The sequence below is a fragment of the Meles meles genome, chromosome 20 (genome assembly GCF_922984935.1).
Source record: "Meles meles chromosome 20, mMelMel3.1 paternal haplotype, whole genome shotgun sequence".
Lineage (NCBI taxonomy): Eukaryota > Metazoa > Chordata > Mammalia > Carnivora > Mustelidae > Meles > Meles meles.
In genome coordinates, this window is record NC_060085.1 from 60,054,945 (window position 1) to 60,074,923 (window position 19,979).

At 51.0% G+C, this 19,979-nt stretch overlaps 1 protein-coding gene across 6 annotated transcripts in view; it reads right to left on the reverse strand.

Moving 5' to 3' along the window:
- CHCHD6 (coiled-coil-helix-coiled-coil-helix domain containing 6) overlaps window positions 1-19,979 on the reverse strand; it is a 246,330-nt gene that overhangs the window by 199,548 nt on the left and 26,803 nt on the right. The window lies entirely within an intron of this gene.

The following is a 19,979-nucleotide window of genomic DNA, read 5'->3' on the forward strand; positions in this document are numbered from 1 at the left end:
TCTTAGGGCACTTCAGACTCCAATTTAAAGAAGTGGATTTCTATCTACTGTAACTATTTGACGGATTAACACAGAACAGGTTGTTTGCTTTATCTATCTGTAAGCCCAAACCAGGCCCACCAGTTTTCAGTGCTGCTGTGAACTCTTTAAAGAAGCACATAGATGAGGGGTGCCTGGGTGGCTCAGTGGGTTAAAGCCTCTGCCTTCGGCTCAGGCCCAGGGTCCTGGGATCGAGCCCCACATTGGGCTCTCTGCTCTGCAGGGAGTCTGCTTCCTCCTCTCTCTCTGCCTGCCTCTCTGCCTAATTGTGATATCTCTCTGTTAAATAAATAAAATATTAAAAAAAAAAAAGAAGCAGCACATAGATGATTCTAATGAGACACCTCCCCATCCCACCCCACCAACTTCTCCTGGAACGTGTACACCACCTTCAAAGCAGTATTTTCCAAATAAAGGCTCAAGACACCCCTATGTGTCCTCCCCGCCCACTCAGGGAAAGCGGCCCTTACAAGCTTCTCCAGGCTGCCCCACTGCCAATCTCTCAGGCAGCACCATCCTCCAGTGGGGCTTGGCACATGCGCCACGGCACCCAGTGCCCACGGCCACCCAGAGACTCACGCTGGAGTGCTGCAGCTCACGGAGCAGGAAGAACAAAGCCTGTGGCCGCTCTCCTCACTTAGCGCTACAGAAAGGCAGCCCATGGAGGCTCTGCGCAGCGAGCCCGTATGCCAGAAAGCAGTGGGAGGAGGCCGCTTGGGGGGAAAGGGAGTAAAAAGATGGAAGTGGAGGAGGGGGGCAGGAGCATGAGGATGTGAGAGAAGAATGCCAAGGGCCCAGGAAGGCTGAGACAACTCGGCCAACTCTCCCAGAAGCTGCTTCCACCCAGGCCTGTCCAGGGCTTATGCGGGACTCCACCCCAGTGTCGGCGAGAGCCAGTGCTCTGCAAGCCCGAGCTATGGAGGCATGGGGCAGGTTGCAACACGCTCACTAGGATACCATCAGGATGATTTGCACCAGGCCAGAACTCCCTGCTTACCCCTCCTCTGCCACCCACAGGAGGACAAAAGGACAGCACAGCTCCTTCTGCCAGGACCTTGGCCTCTCAGCAAAAACGAGCAAGAAAGTCTATTTAGATACCAACTGGAGGTTCCTTAAACCCAACAAGCTATTTGCCACGGGAAGTTCAAGTCACCACTAGGTTAGTTCATTTCTCTGTGTTCCTTCTTCTCTGGGCCTTGAAAATTCTCCCTGGCTGCCAAAACGATGGCAGTCCATCCACCCACAGCAAAGTCAGAATCTGCCTGTTTTGCAAAAGGGAGCCAAGGAAAAGGCACATGAGGGTGCCACCAGCTCCCTCGGAAGCTTGTGGAAGGAGTCCTACCGTCTCTCCTCCCATCTGCCAGCCAGGGAAGAAGACCACAGACTCGGCTCTTAATTTGGCTTTGACCTCAGGTATCTGGCAAGGGCAATGGGACTTACCAGCTCTGGGAACAAAGGAACCTGTGGTTGAGGAGTAAATGTCCAGGCCCAGCCCAGCCCAGCATAAAACCCCAATATCTCTCATTCTTCATCTAATCCCAACTGTGCCTCCTCTACATTTTTCTGGACCCAAGCCAAGCTATCAGCAACTTTCTGGATGGGGAGCAGAATACTGCAGGAAGAGAGGGAAGCCCTTCCCCCAGGCAGCCCCACTGAAGGGGCTGGATGGTAGGAGGTGTCCCCACTAGCCAGTCCCATCCAGTAATCTCCACCAGTCCCCAGGGCACCATGACAAAGGGAGGCCTCAGGGGACCACAAAGGCAAAAACCTGTGTCTCCCAACAAAAGGGGAAGGGGGCAACAGGAGATCAGGCCCAGAATAATGGGCCTTTCCAGCTTGCTCAGCTAGATCCAGGCTCTCCAAAGGAACAAGTCAGGGGAAGGAGCCTGCCCTCCCCTCCAGCCTGCAGAAGCCCGATCAAAGCCCTGGGTCCTCCAGGTCCACAAGTGGCCCAGGACTGCCACCTAGTGGCCCCAACACGCAGGACAGGAAGGGATTCCAGGACAACCCAGCCTTAACTTCATTCACAAAGCACAGCAGGATTCTGACTGTGGTAACAAGCAAAATCATTCCCAGGGGAACCATGACAGGATGACGAGTAGGAAGGAGTTGGCTGTGTTCCTCTCAGAGCCTTCTCTCCTTCCCCAACCTTCCTAAACCCCAGAGCCCGCCCCCAGTGAGTGCAGAAAATGTAATGCCACAGGCAAGGACCCAGCTGGAGGCCAACCCCTGCCCTCAAAACATAAAGGGCTCTGAGATCTGGCCTTTACCCCGAGACCCTGTTCCAAAACCTGATGAACTCCTTGGAACGGAAAATCCTTTATGTGGCCATCAAATCAGTGAGTGCTACTGGGCATTACGAAGTGTCCCCAAGTGAGGGTGGGTGAGGAGCCTTGGAGGGGAGGGCCTGGGACATGGCAGAGGACTGGGAGTGATCCCGAGGGCAACAGAGCTGAGCTTACTGGTACTGGGTCCTTCCTGGGTGTCAAGCCCCCCTCTAAGCACTTTTCCTATATCACCTCGAGAAGCCTTCACAACATGGCAACGAGGCACACCCCTCTTCACAGAAGGGACCACGGAGAGATTAAACGGCATTACCCAGGGGCACAGCTGGGAAGCAGGAGTTGGTCCGGCTCCTCAATCCATGCTCTGCCCCTGTCGCCAATCCAGCTGCTGGACACAACCACAGACTGAACATGCTCCACCCGAAAATCCGAAAAACCCAGGTCTGTTCTGGCCGGAGCCCAGCAAAGGAGCAGAATCCTGCAACTCTAGGGCAGTGGAGGCAAGGATCAAGTTAGCACAACACAGCAAATTCTCCATACAGAGGAAAAGCAACTGTGTTCAAAGAAGCAATATCAGAGGCCAAGAGGAAAACACCAGCCCCCAAGTGGCCCCGCATGGCCAGACAAAAGATAAAACACACATTCCCTTCCTCCAGCCCTGGCAGTGACTCCAGGGAAACCCAGAGGGCAAGGAGGATGAGAAAGGCCTCTGCTGCAATCTCACTCTCCCATCCTCCCAGAGCCTCCGGAGGTCAAGAGGGTCATGCTGGGGTCGGCACAGAGCACCAACCGCCCTTGGTCAGCTGTGTCTTCCTGCGGAGGAGGGCAAAGTCCGGGGCTATTACTGTGCCACCACCGAGTCCCTGGAGGCATTTCATAGATTCCTCATTAGCATGGGATAACTGCCTGCCCACCTGTTAGAAAAACTTTCCGCTTACGGTGACAGATGGGGCCGTGCTAATGGGCTGGATTTAACCGGGATGCAAGGAAGTTCAGGCTCATTGCAAAGGGAATTAGCATTAAAGGTGGGTGGGTCTGCTCACTCAGAGGAGGGCCTGGGAAGAAGGTGGGTAACTTACCCAGGGACCTCACGTTCCAGAGGTAGCCATGCTCAAGCAGGACCGGACCCTCCAGCGAACCGCAGGCACCAGCAGCCGAGCTGGTTTAGCCTCAGCCTCAGTTCTCCTCCTCATCTCAATCTAAATTCTGGAAGGGAGTCCCCAGGCCTGCAGGACTTCTGACTCCGTCTGATCTGCTGGAAAGTGCCGTCCCTCTGTGCAGTCTGGCCGGGGCCCAGCTGTGGACAGATGGCCAGGGAAGAGCTATGTGCCCTGCCACATTCAGTACCCCGACGGATCATCTTCAGAACAAGAGACACATGTCTGAGGTCTCGGCAGAAGCCTCTCAGGCCAGCTGCCTAGAAGGCCAGCTGACCACTAGGAAGAAAAAGGCGAAGACAGTTCCACTCTGAGGTAGTATCTCCCTTTCCTCCGTCCGGGCAGAGCTGACGGCACCACACCTTCTCTCTGGCCCTTTACTGCTGTGTGTGGACGACTGAGCAATTATCACAGGGGGAAAATATTTTAGAAATGACTGTATGAAGCCCAGCTTTGGGAGGAAGACACTTTCTGCTCTGGACATTTTCCGTTGCAGGGACCTGAAGGCATCAGGAGAGATATGTCCAACCAGCACCCAGATATGCAAAGCTCTCAGCAGAGACCAGGCCAAAGGTAGACATGGAGGGAGTCTCTGAGGGGGAATGAGGCAATGGAGAACAGTGGCAGATCTCCACTGTCCCCCACCATCCAGTCTTCCCTTCCTCTAGGCTAGTAGCGTTTCAGTGGGGTCCCAGCTAGACTACATTTCCTAGGCAACCAGGAGTGAGGTGCAGCCATGTGACTGCTTTCTGGCAGTAAGACATGTCCAGAAACAGCACCCAGGTCTTGCTCTTAAATGACTGATCGGGTGTGTGCCCCCTTGGCCCCTTCCCTTTCCCACTGGCTGGGAAGCACAAGAATTGGAGCAAGCACCCAGAACCCTCAGATGCTGAGGGTGGCTGAGCCCCCAAGATCCATGGACTACCCCAGCACCTCTGTTATAGGAAAGAGGAATACATGTACCAGGGGGCTTCTTTGTTACAGCAGCTCAGCCTCTGCCCTGACATTAGGACCATCTGCAGACCACATATCCATCTGGGAATGGGTAGAGGCAGGGAGGCCAGAGAAGACGCACTGCCCTAGGCATCCCCCTCTCAGCAAAGGGCACGTCAAACCAGAAGTCTGAGAAATCATGCCTGACACTTCCTTTTTCTTCACCCACATACCTCAATTGCTGATTCTTTCTCTGTGCAATTCTCCCCACCTGCTCGCAGTTGTTGTCCTTTATCTGGGTCACTATGACCTCTCAGGACTCCTGCCTCTGTTTTCACCGGCACTAAGCCACTCCACACAGAATGTTCGTGAGAACCTGCCACAGGCTCCCTCCTGCCTCGGATCCAAACTTCCCACAGTGCCTACAAGACCCTTCACCATCCCCACCCCTCCCCACCTCCAGCTCCTCTGCCCCACTGAGCTCCCTCCCACCCCAGACCCCTGACCATGTGCCTCCCCCTGACCATGGTGTCCTCCTCCCTCTTCTTTTTTTAATTCCCATCATTCCTCTAGGTCTTGGCTCAAACCTCTGCTCCTCAGAGAAACCTTTGCAGACTTCCATGTAAATTAGGCCCCTACTATTTCTCTCTCACTAAATACCTTGTTTTTTTAGCAACATCACTTCTCTATGTTTGTAGTTCAGTGAGTGTTTCCTCATTGAATGTCTTTCTCTCCAACCAGACTGCAGTCTCCAGCAGGCCCTTGACCGTGTCACATCACACCTAACCCAGTACCGGCAAAAGCACCCTTTGGTGAACATGTGTTGTACAGGCAGAAAGGGAGGCACAGAGGTTCACTGAAGTGAAAGTTCAAAGGCAGAGGGGCTCTTTAGCATCCAATACCCCGTGGAGCAAACATGAAGAATGTCATCTGATTTCTTGGAAAAAAGACTAGTTTCTGAGAACAACCTATTAAGGAAAGTGAAGACCAAATTGTAAAGAGCTGGGGAAGCAAGAATACAATTTTACTGCTGATTTCAAAACAAGATGACAAAGGAAAGGGAGAGCAAGGCTGCACCCAGAGGGGCTGCTGGGGAGGAGCGCTGGTGTCAAACAGGGAGAAGCTGAGCATGGGGAGCCGGAACAGGAAGGAACCAGAGCAAGCTCCTCGGGGACAGGAGGGCAAGACCCAGGCCACAGCAGGTAAGGCCCCTTGCAAGAGGATGGGGAAGAGAGGGTGGCAAGGCAGGGACAGAGAAAGCCAAGCTGTTCCGAACAAGTGAGTGTAGACATGGTCTGGGATGGGTGCAGTGTAGAACACCTCAGCAGCCACCCGGAAAGGGTGAAAGGCGGATGAGCCAACAGCAGTTCAATGAGTGTTCAATGAGTGCGGGACTTCCAGGGGTGGCCCTCAGGAGCTCAGGCCCAGGCTCGGAGAAGCATGTGGAGGGTGCCCATGGTTGAGTCTGGCAAAGAGGGCATGGAGGAAGGACACAAGGACCAAGGGAAGGAGGTGCTGGCTGTGAGTAGTGTCAGTACCAATCCTGCAGGGCAGGGAGACATGTGTAGCCAGGACATGGGGGTGAAGACAAGGATCAGGGAAAGCCAAGAATGGGTTCCAGGGAAAAGAGAGAGGGGAGAGTTAAGAAGCAAGTGTCTGATATGGGACATGCCAAGAGAACAACAGCCTAGTGGAAAGAAAATAGAGACCCAAGATCTGGAAACTGCTGGCAAGGAATGCTCTTTAGCCTTAGGCCACAAGGAAATGTTGAGGTGTGAGTTTTGTTGTGGACCTACTACAGCGCAGACACTTTCCTAGACACTAAAACATTACCTCATCTCAACCCCACACGAAGCCTGTGAGAGCCTCCACTTTATAGCTGGGGAAACTGAGGGTGTACGAAGCTATCCCATATGGTAAGCAGTCAAGAGTCTCTCTTGTAACACCTCCAGACCACCACAATGACGTGCCAACCCCGAATGCCCACGCTGGCCACAGCAAGACCCAGGGCTTCTGAGTGAGTCATTCCTCTCCAGGATTTTAGATGCTGATCAGGAAAACTGGGGCATCACTAGCAGCTCTTGGGGAAAAATAAGGAGATGAGAAAAGCGGGGCGGGGGGGATGACTCTAAAAGCTAAGAGCATCTCAGAAGAGAAGCCAGTTGTCCCAGTGGTCCCATGCAGCCATAAAGGAGCTTCTCCAGGGACTAGGGCCAGAGGGAGAAAATTGAGCCAGTTTTGCAGGGAAAACTCTGTGGTCCCACCTTATGCCCCCCTGGACCACCTCCAAGTCTGCTCCCATCAGTGCCAGCAGAGCCCCGCTCAAGTAGCAGTGGGTCAAATACAAAATCCTGACGCGGCAAAGCCCACTCCTCTAGACCAAAGATTAAGGAAGCACTGCAGAAAATCAAGAAGGCGAAAAGCAAAAAAAAAAAAAAAAGAAGAAGAAGAAGAAGAAAGAAAACCTGCCACATACCCCGCTGCTGAGAGTTAACAGTCTTACTCATTTCTCATCAAAAACCTCTTCCAAAGAGGTTACGCACACAATAGGCTATCGAAGGCGCCAGCCCGGGCGGCTGCTTGAAATTCCACACATGTGCCGTGGCGATGTATTTCTATTAATGTCCAGTGTGTGTCAGCGTGAAGATAAGGTGCCGACATCGTGTCCGAGCAGTCAACTAGAGAATGGGCCCCGTGTTCAACATTGTCTGAGACTCGGGAGCCCCAAGAACAGAGGCTCTTGAGCTGATCCTGCCCTGTGTGCTCTCGCACACTTCCTGCTGCGGCCCACGGCAGGGTGGGGGGATGTGTGTGCAGGTGCGGAGGCAGGAGAGGGGACCGTCGAGGCGGGAAAGGAGCCAGGGTGGCGGGGAGCGCTGAGAACCACACGTGAAGAGATGGATCCCCAGAGGATCCTATGTGTTGGGAAAGGCACGAGAGTGAGCAGAGTCAGGAGGAGTCACGGGGGAAGGGGTGACTGCACTGTGCAAGCCTACCAGGGTGCTGGGGAGTAAAGAGCAGGGGCAGACTCCTCCTCCAAGAGGCCTTCCTAGCGCAGTCAGCCCAGTGGCACCAGGGCTGCGTGGCAGGGCACACGTGGTACAAAGGCCTCGCACATGCAGCTGCTCTGCTTGGCCTCCCCCTTAGCTGCCCTTCCCAACTACCCCAGTCCTAGCAGAGAAACAGGGTTCCAGAAGCCTCTGGAGAAAGCCTGTCGGAACTCAGCAAGGCAGGAGAGAGTGCCACCAAGAGTGTGGGTACGCTGGCTGCACTAAGAATGCCTGCAAGTGGGCCCCTCCCCTCAGCCTCACAAGCGCCCAGGGCGCATGGAAACACTCCAGTCTGGGCATCGGTGAGAACACCCCCCAGGAGAGGACAGGCAGGGAAACTCAGATGAACCTTGGGAGGCTGGAGACAATGCCCAGTGGGATCGGGAAGGTATGTTTTAGAATGAAGGAGTCTGGGTTGGGAGGAAAGGCAGCACCCGGAGACCACCATCACACCTGCTCTCTGCAGCAACCCGTCTCCACCACGGTGGGGTCAGACCCCACTTCTATCCTCAGATTCATCACCTGCTGAACTTCTCTTCTCCTGCATTGGGGCTAACTTGGCATGATGCAAAGACAAGAATGTAGGACTGCCTTCCACCTTCCAGCAAGTAGGCCGGGTGCTTGGCCTCCACCATGTCACTAAAGCATCCTTACAACTCTAGATGCCTGCCTATTGACACGCAAGGAAACAGGCTTGTGGAGGTTACAGAAGGTGTCCAAGATCACAGTGGGAGTACTTGGTGAATCTGTGTCCGGGTCTCACAAGTCCAAAAGCAGGGCTTCTACAGTACCATGCTAGAGAAGATGCCACTTGCCACCAGACTCAGCCCCTGAAACAAACCTGATCTTGGGGAGTGGTCAGATCCCCGGTTAAAATTACTCACTATCTCAGCTTCCCTTTTAGCCAGAGGTAGCCCTGTGACACCGCTGTGTTTGTAAGAGTCCCTGGAGAGAGTGTCCCTCTTACAGAAAGCAAAACTTGACTCAGAAAAGGCTTTGGGCCCTTCCCTCTTCCTGGGTGGAAAACAAATGAGATGTCTGGAGACAAAGTAGCCATTCTGAGGCCATGAGGAGAGTTGCATTGAGAATGGTGATTCAAAAGGAAAGGAGGTGAAGGCATCTCTCCTGATGCACTGAACTACTGGACCCACCTGACCTGTCTGCTCTCAGACTTCTTATTCATGAAATAAACACAGCCCCCACCGTTTAAGCCACTGCCACCTGGGCTTCTGGTACAGCCCAAGCTGCTCCTGATTGGTGTACATGCTGCTCTATCTAAGAGCCCTCATCTTGTAGCCCGGACACATGAGATAGGGACCTCACTCAGCCACTACGTGGACACAGAGGTAAGGGGAAAATGTCTGAGACTTCTCTCCCATCCCACTTGTTGATGTTTGTCAGCCAAATAATCCCTTTTCCACTCTTTACCTTGCCAGTAGCCAGCAGTGGTCTCTATCCAAGGGGGCAAACACAATCTGCTTAATTGACAAATCTAAAACATTTTTTTCAGAAAAAGGAAAAGGCAGAATGGTAGCTCCCCCAAAGACGATGTGAATAAACCACATAAATTGACTTAAAATAAACCATGACCCTCCCCTCTCCACAGCCCTGCTGGCATCCTAAAGGCATGCATGGAAATGGGTGGGCACCAGCCCAATTTCACTCAAGCAGGACAGAAAAAGAAAACATACTGCTGCCAAGATCAATTAGGGCTGTAGGGCCAGTTCCACTCAATCCACAGGCACAAAGCGAGTGGCGAGGGTGGCGGGCACTGCTCCTAGAAGAGGACTGGGATGGGTACAGAGCAGACAAGACAGCAGGTGCCGCTGCTGAGCACCACTGTCCCTGATGGCCTGCGTCCTCTCAGAGGCCAAGATGGCCAGCACACACTATCCAGCTCCAGCCCCAGTTCTCAAGTCAGGTTTCCCTATAATTCTAGGCTAACTCACGGTGCACAAGACCTGCTCAAAATATAAAAAGCCCTAAACTCTCAGCCAGGCCCTGGGCTTCTCACAAGACACAAAGCAGTAGGTCAGTAAGATGCCACCTGCTGCTGTGATGCCTGTCAGATGGCTCAGGTCACCACCACCTCCCCACCCTGCTGCTGGATTTTTCCAAGGAAGTCTGCGGCTCAGGCCCCTTGGGACCCATCAGGCACACAGAGGCCAAGGAGCCTGGCTAAGGTCGTCAGCAGAGTCCCTCAAGAGGCTTAAGAGAAAAAGCTTCTTTCACAATTCTCTCCAGATCCCAGCCCCAGCTGTCAGCCTCTTTAGCTCATCCCTGGTGCTAAGAGACATTTTCGTAGACATGCGATCCGCTAATTAGAAGCAATGACACCAGGAATGGAACCGCAATCAGCCATTTGCCTAACAAAGTTAGCAGCTAATGAGGATTTCCAGCTTCTGTCAGCACACAGCAGAGGTCACCTGAGCTACACACCAGTGCCAGGAAGGGAAGACTAAAGGCATCTGCAGATCCGTGAGGCAGTGAAGGGGAGGAAGCTGCACAAAATCCTAATCAACCCAGGCTGTGAAACCCACTTGGAATTCCAACTTCTTAAATAAGAGGGTAAATGCACATCTTTCACCATCCCAAGTGTCGGGATCTCCCTTCCCACAGGAGGGCCATTCTGAAACAGATTCTGAAATCTCTGCATTCACGTGAGAAGCCCATAGAGCAATAGCTTTCTTTAAAGAGAAGGAGTCCACATGTCTTCCACCTTCTACTAAGATCCAAAGAACTAGAGACGGCTATTCACCACCTCTTTGCTCCGCTGACCACCGTGGTGACCTTGTCCGGACAAGCCCCCACACCACCCCGATCCCTTTAGCCCCTCTCAATCCCACCTCACCACACGTGCTCTCACCCTAGTCCTCCAACTCCCCACTGCCAGGGTAACCGCCATCTTCCTGGTCGTTCAAAATGTGTCAAACTGCTAAGGGAAAAACAGGGCTTTTCCAGCCCAAGGACGCCATCACAATGCATTCAGGGGCAATGCCTAGACTTCAACCCTCAGGCCTATTGGGCTCACTCAGGATGCATGCCCCAGGGACCTGAGAAGCAACTAGACCATCAGAGCCCTCCTGTGCACAGGCTGGCGAGGGAGTCTTAATGTCTGGAGAAGGTTTCTTTCTGCTCCTGCCACATGCCTCAAATATCACACGGGCTGCTGCCACAGGAAGTAGCTCTCTCACACAGTGCACGTTACTGCTGGCAGTCTGCCGGGTGCCACCTGACATCACTCATGTCCTGAAGCTGGCACTGCCCGCTCTGGCTGTAGTTTCTTACCACCTGTCCCCCACAATGCCAAACCCAGCTTGCCTGACTCTTCCCAGGGCATGGTACCAGGACAGAGCGCTTTACTAGCTATCCTCAGCAAAGAGAACCTGCTTTCTTTTGAGGCCAAGAGGTCTGACAAAGGCACCCATGTGGGCAGTGAGCTACATCAGGGATGGGGGCCTGGTGTGCGTTTCAAATAGCACGGCCTCGGCCCTCGAACACCGCGGGGAGCCACATCACCAGTGGGAATACAACACCTCCCTCAGGGGCCCCAACAGCAAAAGGGGCAGAACCACTGTGGGGTCCCTGGCTACCTACATCAGTCCAGGAGCCAGCTTTGGGCCTGCATGGAGGCGGGGCGGGGGGGGCTGTTCAAAACACAGATTCCAGGGTCACAGCGACAAAGAGTCTAGTCCAGTTATTTCTGGCCTAAGATCCAATTATGCGTCTCTCTGCCAAGTTCCCAGGTGATCCTAACACACAGCAGGTAGGGAAGTCAGGCAGGGAGATGGACCAAAGTGCTGTAGGTAAACAGCTGCCGGGGAGGAGGCTGAACGGGAGGGCCCTTGATACCCTTACCACTCAAGTGGAAAACCCCAAGGCATCTGCCCACAAACGAGATGTTTCTTTAACACCCTCCCATCCCCACTGCCTCCAGGAATCAGTTCACATCAACCCCTTGTCAAGAGTCCATGGATAAGGTATAACTTGCCCAACAACGCACAACCCTCTCTACCCCCATTTCTGCCCCAGGAAGGAAACAGCACAGAAGAGTGAAGGAACCCCAGAGATGGGCTCATATGGGTACAGTTCTATCAGTTTCACTAGCCAGAACAACGTGCCCAATTCCTGGAGCTCTTGGGTACCAGGCACTTCACGCCAATGGCTCCATGGGCCAATCCTCACAGCCACACACAAGCATCATGACCCAGTGCTGGTACACTAAGGGCCACTCCTGGACTTGGGTGCCAGGTTCTTAGTCTCCGACTGGTTTTCATGCCCTCCCCCACCCCCACTTTGTACAAAATATATGAGAGATACAGCCAAGGTTCCTTTTCTGGTGTGTAATCGGCTAAAAATATGGCTGAACCGTTTTCATACAAGCCTATCTGTAGTTTTCCTATCTCTAAAAATTATCCAACCATATGGCCACAAGGCCAGGTAATTTTTACTTTGACCTTAATAAGGAAAGTAGGAATCCAGGTAGCCTCAGTACCGCTTCCAAAAAATTACTCTAAGAAACTGAACGCTTCCACCCTTGTTCTTTGAGTAAATGTGGCTGCAAATGGGGCATGGTGGCAGTCAGCTGTGTGGAATGTCCTCTGTACCTTGTGGAGAGCCTGCTCACCCTGTGGAATGACTGACCCCCTACAACAATAGTCATATGGGCCCAGGCATTCAGAGAGGGAGCAAAATTAGTCATTTGACTTTGCCCTTCTCATTTTCCCTGGGGAGTGAATTGTGCTTTAAAATGATGATGACCAAGCGGAAACACGAAATAAATGAGGCATCAGCTGAGATCCTCTTCCTCCTGACCTACATTGCTTGAAAGTCTTGGGGACAGGGCAGGAGAAGTGACCGAGATGCCCTCCATGGGCCTTTGAGTCACAGTTGCATGGGGACAGTGGACACATGAAATAAGTGTGGCATCGGTTAGGAACCTCTTCTTCCTGACCTATACTGTTTGAAAGTACTGAACATAATTTAAAAAACAAAAAAAAACATTAAAAGTTCCCCAGTTTGATAAGAGAAAGAAAAAAAGAAGAAGAAGAAAAAAAAAGAAAGTCCTGAGCACAGGGCAGAAGTGATTGATACACCTTTCATGGACTCCTGAGGCACAGGTGCACGGGGCCAGTAGACATGTGAAAGCCGAGCAGAAGATGGAGAGAAGCCTGTGGTACTCCAGGCCTGACACGGAGCAGCACCGGGAGCTGCCTGCAGCTGGAGAAGGTGCAAAGAAGCACCCTCAGAACAAGATAAGCGGGGCCTCCCTCAAGCCTGATGGGAAAGCAGGACAGCCCAGACAAACCCTGCAGAGCTCAGACTGCAAGTCCTGTTGAACGGAAGGTCTGAGTCCCACACTCACAGAGTCTGAATCCAATGCACCAACAGAGCCACATCCTGTTAAACTACAGACCTAGATGTGCCCAGCGTCCCACACTCATGGTCTGTCAAAAGAAGAAGACGGCCGGTTCTGGGCATGAGTACTATTTTCCTCAGCCTCAACTTTTCTTCTATCCATGATGTCCAGTATCAATAAAAAAAATTACAAGGCCCATGCAGCTGTATGAAAATGAGACCCATATGGAAAGAGGAAATAATAAACTGAACCAAACTCAGAGATGACCCAGATGTCAGAATTATCAGAGACTTTAGATAATTATAATAGGTTCAGAGGATCCACAGGAAAAGGTGGACAGCATGTGCAAATGTTGGGGAATTTCAGCAAAGAAAGGGAAACTCTAAAAAATGCCAAATGTTAAAAAAAAAAAAATCAGGAGTTCAAGTGGATGTTCATGACTCTTCCCAACCCGACCACCGGGCTGATCCCAGAAAAGTAATCATTTTACCCATCAGAAGACTGAGGCAATTAGGGACTGCTGCGCCGTGAAACTTCTCACCGGAATCAAAACCCCTGAGGAGCTAGGATCTCCCCATCAGCACCACTGCCCCCCAGCTGCCTGAGGCATGTGGTGACTCAGAGAGACTCAAACAATTACAATGTCTCTAGTCCAGAGGTCAGCAACCTAGAGCTCACCCACCAAATCCAACCTACAGCTGCTTTTGGTATGACCTCTGAGGAAGAATGTGTTTTTACATTTTTTAGAGCTGTAAAAACAACAACAGCAAAGAATGTGTGACAGAGACCATATGTGGCCCTGCGAAGTCTAAAATACTTACTATGTGACTCTTTACAGAGAAAGTTTGTCAACCCCTGATCTAATCTAGGGGGGGAAAAACAGCAAGATTTAGGAAAACAAGGAAAGGGGCTATGGATGGCAGACTCTTTCATTTTATTTTGTTTGTTTTGTTTTGTTTTTCAGATTATGGATCTTACCAGCCATCTAGGCTAACAAATCCACCTCCAAAGGAATTCAAGATCTCTGTCTGTAGCTCAAATTGGAGGAGGCATAAGGACAAGGCCACCAGAGTCCCCAGGCCACTAATGCTCTAAAACAGCCATGCCAAACAGCTGCCCCCAGGTGTCAGGTCTCCTCAGCTGCAGGTCAAGTAGAGAACTTCCTGACCACCCTGCCTGAGGCACCAGGCCCACCCTCTGCCTTCTACAATTCAAGTTAAACCCCAAGTGTGGAAGTCTCTGACTAGGAGTCACGTAAACTAGCTGACTCCAAGATGTCATCAGAGTAAAAGGCTGTTTTGTTTTATTATTTGAAAAGGTCAGACCTGTGAACTACTATGCAGAGAAGGCTGGTGTGGGTACATGCTTCCACTTACTCACAATGGGGCATAGCGAGGAGGCCTCCAGGAGCCAGACAAGGATGCTGTACAGAAGTCTCCAGGGGCGCCTGGGTTGCTCAGTCTGTTAAGCAACTGACTTTGGCTCAGGTTATGATCGCAGGGTCTTTGAATCAAGCTGAGTTGGGCTCTATGCTCAGCAGGGAGTCTGCTCTCCCTCTGCCTCTCCCCCTGCTCCTGCTCACTCACTCTCTCACCCTCTCTCCCCCTACATATCTCTCTCAGATAAATAAATAAAATGTTAAAAAAAAAAAAAAAGTCTTCGAAGCAGGTGGCCCTGTCCATGCCCTTCAGTCACTGGAGCTCTAGCTAGCTGTGATTCCCTAACCATCCACGCACATCTATAATTGACTGAGCACTACTGAGAAGACCCCAGTTCCTCTCCTTGAGGAGCTTATAATCTGAGGAATGAGACTCACAAAGATGTAGGAGGGGAGAACTAGGAAGAAAGGCTATAGCTGTAACCCATCTCACTCAGGATTTCAGAAAATTACAATTCAAAACCTTCCGAATCCATCATTTTTCTTAAATCCTGACTATAGACTCCATAGAGCTAAGGTGGCAGCTTCTTGGAGCACCGAAACAATGAGAAGAGAGCGTGGGAGATCAAACCTCCCCTGCAGACTGGAGAGCGGAGCAGGATAGCCACTCTTCCTATCTATCTATCTATTTAATTTTATTATGTTAGTCACCCTAAAGCACATCACTAGTTTTTGATGTAGTGCTGCATGATTCATTGTTTGTGTATAACACCCAGTGCTCCATGCAATATGTGCTCTTCCTAACACCCATCACCAGGCTCATCCATACACCCACTCTCCTCCCCCTCTAAAACCCACAGATTACTTCCCAGAGTCCATAGTCTTTCATGGTTCGTCTTCCCCCCGATTTCTCCCTTGTCATTTTTCTCTTCCTTCTCCTAATGTCCTCCATCCTATTCCTTATGTTCCACAAATAAGTGAAACCACGTGATGATTGACTTTCTCTGCTTCACTTACTTCATTGAACATAATCTTCTCCTGTTCCATCCATGCTGATGCAAGCGTCGGGTATTCATCCTTTCTGATGGCTGAGTGATATTCCATTGACATATGGACCACTTCTTCTTTACCCATTCATCTCTTGAAGGACATCTCAGTTCTTTCCACTGTTTGGCTATCGTGGACATTGCTTCTATGAACATTGGGGTGCATATGGCCCTTTTCTTTTACTACATCTGTATTTTGGGGGTAAATACCCAGTAGTCCAACACTCTTCTTGTGCAAGTCCTTAGATCAGGCAGGCACACACAGGTGGACAGGCACTTATGGCATCTGGCCAGTGGCAGGATTTGGTCCCCAATTCTTCATCTGCCATTTCAGACCTTCCCCGTGGTCACGGTCCCGTAGAAGAAAAGCTCTCTTTCTTCTTGTGCATCTCTTTTGAGGCATTAGAAAACCCTCCCCCAAAGATCACCATCAGACCTATAGAATTTCATCCCAGGCCCACACCTGCCTGCCATACTACACACCCCTAGACCACAGCCAAATGGCTTGTCCCAACCTGCCCTCAGCCTCAGCTTGGGCTGCATCCTTCATCAGAAACACCCTTTCTGAAAAAAAAAAAAAAGGAGAGAGAGAGAAAGAAAGAAAGAAAAAGATACTTTCTGAGCCTTCTCCGTCTGGTGAGCCTCTCCTCAGTCTTCAAGATCCAGCCCATGGGTCACTTCCCCTCAGAAGATTTTCCCACCCTGCCAGAAAAAGGCTGTTGTCACCGTCTCCTTCCTCCTCTAGTATCTTCCTATCCCTTTGGTCTGAGTCCGTGACACTGTCCAGTCGCTTCTGAGAATACTTACCTCCCCCAATGAACAGAGCTTCTCAAGAACAGAAGCTGTTTCTCATTTGTTTCCATTTACGAAGAAATGAACCCAGTGCCTAAGATAATAGGCACTCAGAGAATAGAGAAAATAATAAAGAATTGCTCACCAAAAAAGAAACAAAATCAAAGTTTTTGCTTCCCATCAGGTGTACTTCAATCTCATATCTAATGTGTCAGGAATCCCAACAGGCAAGGTTATAAATCTCATCCTCCCCTAAAGTAAAGCTCTGCCCATCAGAAGACCCAGCCCCAGAAACCACTCTGTTCTTATTTCTCTCTAGAACATCTGGGACTCCAAACTTCCTCCCCCAACTCAGAGGAAAGCATACATTACTAACAGAGGCTCCACTGAAACAAAGGGCCTTCACCCCAATTATATCTGGGGTTCTACCAGTCTGCAAGTGACATACTTAAAAAACAGCCCACCACTGCACTAGATAGGAAATGGAGACACTTTTGTCATCAGAAGTAGGTTATAAAAATTATTACCTTTCCTTGTCATTAGCTTTATTAACTTTTCCCAATAATGAGCTGAGTCATTCCCTAATGCAGGAGAGGATTAGAAAATCAATATTGTCAAAGAGAGGGCAGAAGAGCACATTAAATGTCAAACTGCGCTCAGCACACTCAGGGAAAAGTTCTTCAGACAAGGCTACAGGTGCGAGGGTACAGGGCTTGAGGACACCAGCCAGCCAGAGGCGGCGCCAAGGAGAAGCAGGCAGCTGGTTCATAGAGCCAGAGACCACGCCATGTCCGCCCCAGGAACCAGCCTGGCCCCAAGGCCAGGAGAATGTGCTGCAATCCAAACACGAGGGCTCCTTCAATCTGCACATATGGAAGGCTCAGATGAGGAAAGAAAATTCCCTATGCTTCTGTTCAGGTTCTTTCTCCATCTTTTTCCTTTTATTTAAATCCTCCAAAGCGCACATATAGTTTTGACATTATCGCCACTAAAAGGCCCTGCCAGCCACAACAACCAAAGGGGACAGAGTGGCTACAGTATGGCTCAGCATCGAGGTGAGTGCCTCAAGCCCCCGCTGACCTACAGAGAGGGCCTGGAACTGGCTTCCCTTCTCCTCTGTCCGCACTGACAGCTGAAGCCTTCAAAACCAGGCTCACGTATCTCTTTACATCTGCTGCAGCACCAAGTAACAGAAACCAACTCCAGCTAACGCAGGCAAAGGAAAGTGGACATCTGATCATGAGCAGATGCTTCAGTCCTCAAGAAGGCAGAGGACCAGACTTGAAAGGGATGGGTACGGTGAAGGTGTGGGAGGTGGCCTCACTGCATGAAGATCCTGACCAGGAGGCCTCAGCTGTAGTGCACAGTCCTACCCCTGCCTCTTCACTCACTCAGAACCAAAGCCCCAGAGAGAGGATTTGACTAGCTGCCCTCGGGCCCTGGCACTGGGATTGCAATCCCACCAAGACAATGCACAGGGAGAAACGGGAAAATTCCCAAAAGGAAACAGGACATCGACCACAAGGAGAGATGGATGATGAACAGTCAAAAATGGGAACACCCAGAAAAGTAGTTAATAAATATTTCCAAAATGAAGGAGGTCACTTGCTTCACTATTCCCTAAAAACTCAGGTTCCGAAGAACACTATCCATCCAGAAATGTGGGGAGGAGGGAATCAAAGATGGGTTTTCTTTATTCTAAAGTTACCCTTTGTTAAAATAGAAAACCCACACAGCTGTAGTGAGGTCATTTAAGTCCCCTTCTGACTGTAAAGGTTCTCCTCCAAGGACAGACAGTCTTGAGGAGGTAGGATCCAACCTTCTCCTTCACAGGTGGAAGAGAGGAAGCCGTGAATTCCCTTTCATTGTAATTAACATGTTCCAGGTGAGAAGGAAGAAACACCACACCTGTAGGCTGCAATTTTCCATGCTAGGTGACTGCCCCAGGAGGCCAGCTTGGTTTGCTCATGCCAGATTGCTTAACCCTTCACCTCCAGAACCAGGGTCCTTTCCACTTAGTTGTCAGGCTCCCTGCAGAGGGGTGACAACCACCTGCCCCGCAGAGACTAACCGCCAGCACCCCTAAAACCACATCCTCACCCCAGTTTCTCTCTGCACCAACTGACTCTTCACCAGGATGCCACAGGGTTCTAGAAACACTAGTCAGATCACATCATTGTCATTCGTATGGTCTCCAGGGACTCTTCCAAGGTTTCACAGTCACAGCAGGCTATCTTCTGGGTCAAGTCTGCAAGGTGTCCAAGGTCTTCTACAAGGTGGCTTCACGCTTCAGTCACCTGTCTCACTATGTCGGGTCACCTCCTCCATACCCGCCCATCTCCCCCCAACTACTCCCTCAGCGGGAGGGGTCCCAGCCATATCGCTCAAGGCTGAGGTCAAAGGTATGTCTTCCTCCAGCAACTGACACCACCGCCTTTGCATTCCTAAGCACATCATCTTTACCTTGGCTTCATGCCTACTGAAACTGATGTGGCCTTTTTCTGAGTTTTTGGTTTAAGTCTGTCTTCCCCACTGGAGTGTCAATTTCCCAAGGGTGAGGCTCCTGTATTGCTCGTACTCCCCAGAGGGCCTAGCTCAACCAACATGTGTTGTATACCTGCCGAAGCTTTCAACCTCTGTGCAGAGGCCTTCCTCCCAGCCACCCACCCAGGGCACAGTCCAGTAACCTCACGTGGTCTGCAACTTCCTTCTGTGAAGCATGGATTATACCAGATCACCCACCCAAGGCAGGTCAAGGCTGCTGCTGTCTCCCAGCCCATGACCTCTGAAGCAGATGACATTAGATGCTGCTACAGCCATTCTTCTTACCCCCTATCCTGCCCACCCCCATTCCTTGCTGTGACATCATGATTTATAATAAGAACTAAATATTTAGTCTTTACTGTTACTGGCACAGAGCTCCTAAAACCCTTGGGATTTCCTAAGTGATGAGAGAAATAAAGATATCCTTTTTTATGGTGATGACTTTTTTATGGAGATGACTTTTGGACCACAGGGAAGGATGAGAACCAGTTACCAATGGAGCCAACCACATGATTAGAGAGTTGGAACCTTCAGTCTTACCCCTGAGCTCCAGGGAGCGGAGATGGGCTGAAGGTTGAGTTCAATCACTGCCAGTGACTGAATCAGTCATGGCTAGGTAATGAAGCCTCACCCCAGTTTCACCCCAAAACAACTGGATTTGAAGAGCTTCCAGGTAGGCAAGACATAGAGCTTCTGGGGGAGTGGCGCGCTGGCACAGGACACGGGAGCTCTGCACCCTTTCCCCACATAGCGTGCCCTGTGGCTCTCTCCCATCTGGCTGTTCCTGAGTTAAATCCTTTCATAATCCTTTTAGTAAGTTAAAGGTTTCTGAGTTCTGTGAGTCACTCTAGCAAATCGGTCAAACAAGGGGATCATGGGAACCTCTGACTCACAACCAGGCAGAAGAACAGGTGACAACATGGCCTTGAATGGATTCGGAAGTGTGGGGAGAGGGAAGTCTTGTGCCCTAAGCCCTTACCCTGTGGAGTGTCAGGACAGAGTTGAATTAGAGGACACCCAGCTGGTGTCAGACAGTTTCTTAGATGTGTGCAGGTTTTCCCACGTGGAAATGGAATGGGGAGAATTATTACTATCCACCCTACTTCTATCTAGATGCCCACCCTCTCCCCAGTGGGACTAGAAAAGAGCCCAGCTCCAGTCAGTAGAGCCCTCCCTGTTCCCTCTGTGGAGGACTGGCTGAGCCATGCACCCGGGTGCAGTTCAGACCACGGCCATGTAAGAGGCCTTCAGCTGAGGGCTTCTGGGAAAGTTCTCTCTTCTGCTGCTGCATGTGTCCCTGTCTACATAAGACCTGGCAGGGTGTGGGGGCAGCTGTCGTTGACCTGTGGGAATGTCTAGCCGGAGTACACCCTGGCACACTGAAGATGGCAGAGCA